At 44.9% G+C, this 7,391-nt stretch overlaps 1 pseudogene; it reads left to right on the forward strand.

The window, feature by feature from the left end:
- The first annotated feature begins 1,056 nt into the window (after positions 1-1,056).
- Positions 1,057-3,843, forward strand: LOC146784413 (small ribosomal subunit protein mS34 pseudogene; annotated as a pseudogene).
- Positions 3,844-7,391: the final 3,548 nt, after the last annotated feature.

The following is a 7,391-nucleotide window of genomic DNA, read 5'->3' on the forward strand; positions in this document are numbered from 1 at the left end:
AATGAATGAAAGGAGAAGTGCTTGCAGATTTCTGAGGTGGGGGAGCGAAAATTTAAACTTTTTGCTGGACTTTGTACATTCGGGTAAGAACTCAGGGAAATTGTGTCCAAAAAGGCTTTGCTCATGGCATACGCTTAATACTTATGTGTACATCCCTTGACTTGGGGTTGAAGGATTAAAAATCGAAGTTACAGATTTTTTTAAAAACACGTACCCAATCGGCATGGTAGAACAACTAGCGTGGTGCAAGTAGGCAAGCCACATCCGAGGTAGAGCAATGCTAGAGGACTGCTAGCAGGTGTCGCCAAGTAATTACAAACTGTCAATGTGGACCTTTGACTGCCAGCAGGCGGCGCCCGGTATTTTGAATAATATGTCAGTGTCGCACTATCACTGCAAGCAGCTGCTTCCAGTCGATTTTATAAACTTCGAATGAGACCCTAATGTGATGGTGGCCCGGCAAAAGTACACTTCGTCTAAAATAGAAAAATTACAGTGTAAACCCTGTGAGAGGTGGTGAAGATGAAACTCTGTTCATATGCGGTGTGTTATCATAATTATCACGTGCACCTTTGACGTCTAGTGACTAAGGGCTGCCCACCGAACCTGCATGTCTCTGAGACTGAACCAGCTCGAATAAACAACGTCTGCCTTTAAAAGGCACAGGGCGCCCTGACTGTTCCTCGAGCCGTTTCATGTGGCCCGCAGTAGTGTACGGCCTTTGAAGACCCAACTGCTTTGTAATGTGCTGGCTGAATAATGCATCAGTGGGACATTTTAGGAAGCGGTTCCCTTGGGGCGTGGATGGCTTTTCAGCTCAGCGTGAATAACAGTTTAAGAACCATTCATCGCTAATTTGAAATGGGCATGGACACACAATCAGAAAACACTAGGATAAGCCTGAGGCTAGGCTTTGAGATGTTCCGTTGTACCTTTCATTAAATAACCTGATTTATGGCTTTTGCTATGATAGGACGCAGAATAACATCTGTGATGGTAGGAGCTTTCCATCCGGATCTGTAGCCGAAGAGATGGCAAACCAGAGTACCCGCACCTATGGGTCGAAGAACATGCTGTTGGTGGGAGCAGCCATTGAAGAAGCGTCTGCGGCTGATTGCTGAGATGGCTTGCAAGATTCACGAGTATCGGTCTCTTAAGAATTGCCCGCGTGATTCGCAGCGCTATGCCTTGGATTACTAAGCCATGACCCGACCCTTCACTGGAAAGCGGCTACCCATGCTGGCTTGGGAGGACGTTCGCATCGTCATTTCGGCATTGGGCGCATTGTGAACCGCAAGTCGTGGGTGCAGAGCAGCGAAGACCCTTGCTACTGGACCATTACGAAAGTGAAGGTGGACTACTCTGCAGAGAATTTAGACCACGGAAAAGCCTGGGGGTTCCTGACAAAAAATGGCAAGACAGGGCCTGAAGCCAAAGAGATTGACCGTGTTATGTACCATGACTGGCGAGTGGTACCTAAACACAATGAGGAGGCTTTTAAGATCTACACGCCGAAGCCCGAGCCAGAGCCCATCTGCCATGTTCCGTAACCACCGCTGCTCCGGGGCATGATTTTGGTGCAGTGGCAGAAGGAAGGACGTCCAACAGCCAGTGAGCCTATGATTGACCTGCAGAGACAGAGATTCTTTCCCCTAGACTACTTCAAACAAGCGCGCTTGCCTCATGCGGCAGCAGGGGGAGGAGAGAGAGGAGGGGGCCTGCGCGATTCCCTTGCGGGAAGCAAGGGGCGATAATTGATAACATGTGGCGCAAGCTGCTCGCTCCCGCAAGTAAATCGCCAGACGTGCACGCATTGCCATTGGAAGCAATGCAACGCGTGCACGTTTTTGCCATGAAAGCTGTGGCAATTACTAAAGCTCTCTTTCCTATGCAGCACATGCGCACTGCGTAGGCGAGACCTAAAAAGCGCCTGCAGGAGCCTGCAGCCAGTGGAAGAGGACTGGCCACACACAGGAAGCTGTACTTGGTCTATACTGCACATCAGGGACACACAGAGACGCCACAGCAGGAAGCGGAGTTCAGGAGGAGGTAGTGACCAATAAAAAGCACATAAATTAGAGTGATGTCGGAGTCAACCAATGGTAAGTAACAGTAGGTAAGGGATGGGTCCTAAGTTCGTATTCTTTTTGTTTCTAAGAGATTCCTCAACTGCTGTGCAGGCACATGTGGGGATGAAGGCTTTAACTATGCTCCACTTCCCTTGTTGCACACAACCAGGCACCTCCCTCGTTGAGATTGTGGGTGTAAGATGTGTATTTGTATGATTTATATTATAAAAGGGGCTACACAAGTGTCTGCAGTGCAAATTCCTTCGGCTTCCTGGAGAAATTCTATTATAAGGCCTGTGTGGTCTGTGTCATTCTGTGGTGCATGTCTTATGAGCAAGTACTATGGTCATTGCTGTTTGGGGATAAGTATTTGTTCCTTGCCCCAGCTTTTGCAGTCTGCTGCAGACAAACTATACAGAAAAAGACTGCAGAATAGCTAATTTAAGCAATGCTTTTTCAACTAGATGTTGAATGCTTTTGCAGTGTATATGGAACACATTAGATGCAGAAGTCATCCTTCCCAGGAACAGTGCATCATCGTCTCTGTGCAGGGATACCTACAAGGGACTGTGCGTCAGCAACATGTTGGTGCTCAGTTAAAGCAAGGTGGGATGTCATGTACAGGTGTCGGGTACATGAATATTGAATTGCATGTCTTGTGTTTTGATAATATTTGATGAATTGTTGATCTTGTATTCTCTTAGGGTCCTGGCAAAAAACTTCACTTTGGGCATGATTGAGTCTGGGGGTTCCAGGACAACCAGATTCATGAGGGTGCAGCGGTTGTGGTCCAGCCACCACAGTGACCTTGGTGGTCGGTCTGCCATTGCACCCCCACAACTGCCAGGGAAACACTTTCCCTAAGGGTCCAGTGGCGGCCTAAGGGCAGCAATATGCTTGCTGGTGCCCTAAGGCATCACCAAGCATATTACGACTTTCCTCACCACGAGCGGTGTCATGTAACTACTGGTGTGAGGAAAGAAAGGGGTCCCTAGGGAGCCCCCTCTTTCTACTGTGCACAGGGGTGCATGCAAGGGGGCACATGATGTGCCCAACTGTAGTTTTGCACCCCCAGTACCTGCAAGGGAAGGAATGCATGACATAGAGATTAAATGATATGCCCAGAATCACAGGATGTTCAGCGTCATTGCTGAGACTCGAACCCAGATCCCCAGATTCAAGGTTGACCACCCTAACCGTTAGGCCAACTCCTCCCCCCAATACATGAAACTATTGGTATGGCTGTTGATGCCTCGGTGGTGGTAGTGGTTGTTTTTACATATAATATTGCTGCGGTGGCACCTGCTGTTGTAAAAGCTCTTTCCACTGCTATTAGTGCTGCTCTAGTGGCACCTCCAGCAGATGCAGTGATTTCGTCTGTGGTTACAGCTGCAGTCCCTGTACTGACCCCCTACTTCCATAATAGCTGTGGGAACTGCGTGGGTCATATTGTGCTTGCAGGTCTTCTTATTGCTATGGAGTTTTCAATGTTAGTGTGGTGTTGTCTATTGTGGCAGCTGTTGTAGCAGCTGCTGTTGATGCTGTGGTCCTTGCTATCTGGCCTGTTTCTGTCACAGCTGTGGATCATGCTGTTGTAGCAACTGCAGTTATTGCTGCTGGCATGGCTATGTTTGCAACTGTGGCCCCTGATGTGGTCCATGCCTTGGTGTCAGCTGTTGTTACCGCTGTTGTGTCAGCTGTTGTTACCGCTGTTGTCCCAGCGAAACTGACAGCTGTAATCCCTGCTGAGCTCCTGCTGTGGGTACAGTATTAGTCGCCACTGTTCATCCTGCTCTGCCAGCAGTTATTGTTGCTGTTGTTACCACCAAGCTCGCAGATGTTGTTGCTTCTGTCATAACAGCTGTTGGTGATGCTGTTGTACCTCCTGTTGTTGTGTATATGGTTTCAACTGTCGTTCATGCTGTCAGTGGAGGCATAAAAAGGAACGCATCGGGTCAGTACCTGTGTCAGGGATGGTCTGTAATTCGATTGTGGAAACAGACAATATTTATAGCCTCCTCACCAAAACACAATCCAAAATATATTACTACTCAATAATCTCTGATAGTTTGTCACCATGTTCTCTGTGTATTACTGTCACATGCTTGTGAGTATACAACTAAATCTAACCCTAGAAGACGGGACAAATATTGACTTACAGTTTCAGCATGTGATGCGTTTGCATTTCTATGCCCATTGGTTTAATCAAGGCTCAGTGAGTCTAATTATGCAAATCGATGCATGGGTATGCAAATAGGCCTCCCTCCTTTCGACATGGCCCAGTTATTCACTGCTTTACCCCCAGGATCTCAGCCGTCCCATAGCTCTGCCCCACTTCTCCTTCCTCGTCCTGATCTTTCCCCATGCCATGGAGCTGTTCAAGATGCCTTCAGCACACCGTTCAGTCCCTCTCCAGTGAAGGAATCTGCCTGGATCCCTTTGCCCTGTGTTTTTATGCAAGACATAAGCATTAGTTAATGTTCCCTTTTAACAAGCGTTCCTGTGATGAACGGTTTATATTAATTACAGGTTTCACAAGAGGGCATTTGCATATTCCAGACCTCAGTGCACAACTATTTAACGTATCAGTGAAGAGCTTTAAATTGTCTAGCATAGGTTTGGTAATTGAATGGCACAAAATCATATGATTAGGCATTTTTTTTATTTTACACATTGGATATGTATAGTACAGTGCAATACAAATGCAATGAGTGAAAGGTTAAAAGTTAAGAAATTTCTCCGACTTTGTTCCTAACTCAAGGAGGGTTTTTTTTTTTTTTTTACCCCAAGCCAGACCTGGCAACCTTTGTACATCTAGCATTGCTTTAAAAAATCATTTTTTTGCAAAAGGACAGTGCACCAAGAAAAAGTCTTTTCGGGTAATCCAATTTTTGTTCTTTTATTCTTTGTCAACTTTTTAGAGATTTCAGACTCAGCCAACGCGTTTCGTTCTTTACGAACTTCGTCAGGGCTGAAAATGAGTATAAATACAGACATATATATATAAAACATATTATGTACAACATAAAACACAACATACCACAATATTCATAATACATAAAAATTATATGATACTATACATTCATATACAAATAAAAAGAGAAACATATAACACAAACTATATGTATAAATACACCACAGACAATATTCAGTGTTTCGAGACATTAATCGATTAGGTATAAGAAACAAGAGTTAAACAATTAGAACCACCACATGTCTGTCTGGCCTAAGTATGTATACGGTCTGACACCTAAGGTAGAGCATCCAGTTTGGGGGTAATATGACCGGATTCCCTACATGAACAACATGAATTCAAAACTTTAAAGATCTTTAAACCAATGGCCCCATCTATAAAAGGACCTAAAGGATTATGGAGGTGGGTGAAGTGTCTATCATAAGTGCTTCGAAGATAGTATTTGAAATTCATGTGACTACCACCCGCATGCAAAAGGTTTGTATGCCAATTCTTACCATAGATAGTAGTTTAGAGACAACCTCCAGAACTTTCAAAGGGTAGTCAACTTCCAATTGGCGTAATTTATAATTGTTCAAAAAATTGTATGGCCTAGTAAAAATGAGTTACAAAATTATTATGACCAATTGTGGACACGATGGGTTAAGGCAAAAGAAAAAGCACGAAGAACAAGAAACTCCGAAGGGAAAGCAAGAATGATCTTACCTCTCAAATAGTCAATTGGTGCATATACAGTTTAGATCCTATGTACATCACCAATTAAGTCGATAATAAACCGGACTCTCAGTTAATCCATAGAAAACGATGTCAGTAAAAAGTCAACAATGTTGTTGCAATACGCAACAACATTGTTGACTTTTTACTGACATTTTGACTGCTTCTGTAATTTGGGAGCAAGCAGTAGTAATAGTGAACATGTGTTGTTTGTACACACTGGGATGTAGACTAATGTCTGCACCTGTTACCTTTGGCCCTGTACGGCACTCCATTTCAATTGGCTAGGTTCCAGAAGTACATATACCGCATACATTTCAAGAAGTCAAACTTGTAATAAGGTGCAATTTGTTCACCGGCAATTTTGTGTACCCCATACTTTCACAAATTTGAAGGCACAAAAATCTAACCTGACATTTGATTGCCAATCAGGATTGGGTCCTTATTGGGTACTGAGGAAAGTGCAGGAATGTTGCCTTGAGAAAGTCAGACCCCAGGAATATGGGGATTAAAAAAACTAAAGACTTTGGGTTTCATTACGATATGACTCGGAAAGCCTCTGATCTAAGGTCGTAGGCTTTCCGAGTCACGTAGAGTCACGTCCTAGGTTTCACTTCTGACTGCCATATTACAATGCAGGCGGTCGAAAGTTAAACCGGCCGGTCATTCTGGCTGGATTCCGACAGGCTCAAGCCTGTTGGGCAGTCAGAGGCCTCACCATAATCCCTAAGGATAGCATTTCTGCCATCAGGATTACGTTGTCGCTTTCGGACAGGCTTACCATGTCGGGCTTTCTGACATGGAAAACCTGTCTGAAAGTGACTTTGGGGGCTCCTAACAGGGCCCCCTTCTCCCTGGGGCCTCTGAATGGGGGCAGAGGGTGCAGCTATGATGCCCCCTGTTAATTCCTGGCACCGTGTGGCAGGCACCGGGTGGCAGGAACCATGAGGTGCGTGCCTCGCAGTGTGGGGATGAACAGATTCTCCTGTTTCTCTATTGGAGCTATGCTACGGGCGTTTTACGGCTGCAGAGCATACTCCCATAGAGAAATGGGAGTATGCGACCGCACCTTGTCGCATTGCAATACTGCAGTCAGGACCGCTAACCAGAGGTCAGTCAGTCGGTCCCAATTCCTACAATGGTGTCCCGTCCGACATCGTAATAAGGCCCTTATTGTGGTAGGTCAGAGCATCTCCAAATCTGAAATACAGCTATTAACAAACAACAGGTTACCTAAAGACTCACACAGTTTCCTAGCCTAGGCACATCTGATGTCTTAACACTATAAGAGGAGCTTGGGGGTTAGGAAACATAAAGCACATTGGAAAGATACAATTGGTCAAAATAAACTTTGTGCCCAATTCCATTGTACTCTCTATAAGTACTTCCTTGTAACTCCCCAGTTATGTGTCTCTAATGCCTGAAGACAATGGGCACTAAATGTCCATGCACAGGGTGTTGCAGAAGTAGCCAGACTTTATTAACTAGATCTCAATGGAGTACCATAGGTGTAGAGGGGATAAAGTGGATGAGAATAAGCTTGATCAAAAGGAGTTAAAAAGTCCTTAGAATAAATTATTTTAATACAGTCGAATGGATGGCCCTTTCTAATTATCATTTTAAGACTGCAGTGT

This window comes from Triturus cristatus, chromosome 11, assembly GCF_964204655.1.
Source record: "Triturus cristatus chromosome 11, aTriCri1.1, whole genome shotgun sequence".
In the NCBI taxonomy this organism is placed as follows: Eukaryota; Metazoa; Chordata; class Amphibia; order Caudata; family Salamandridae; genus Triturus; species Triturus cristatus.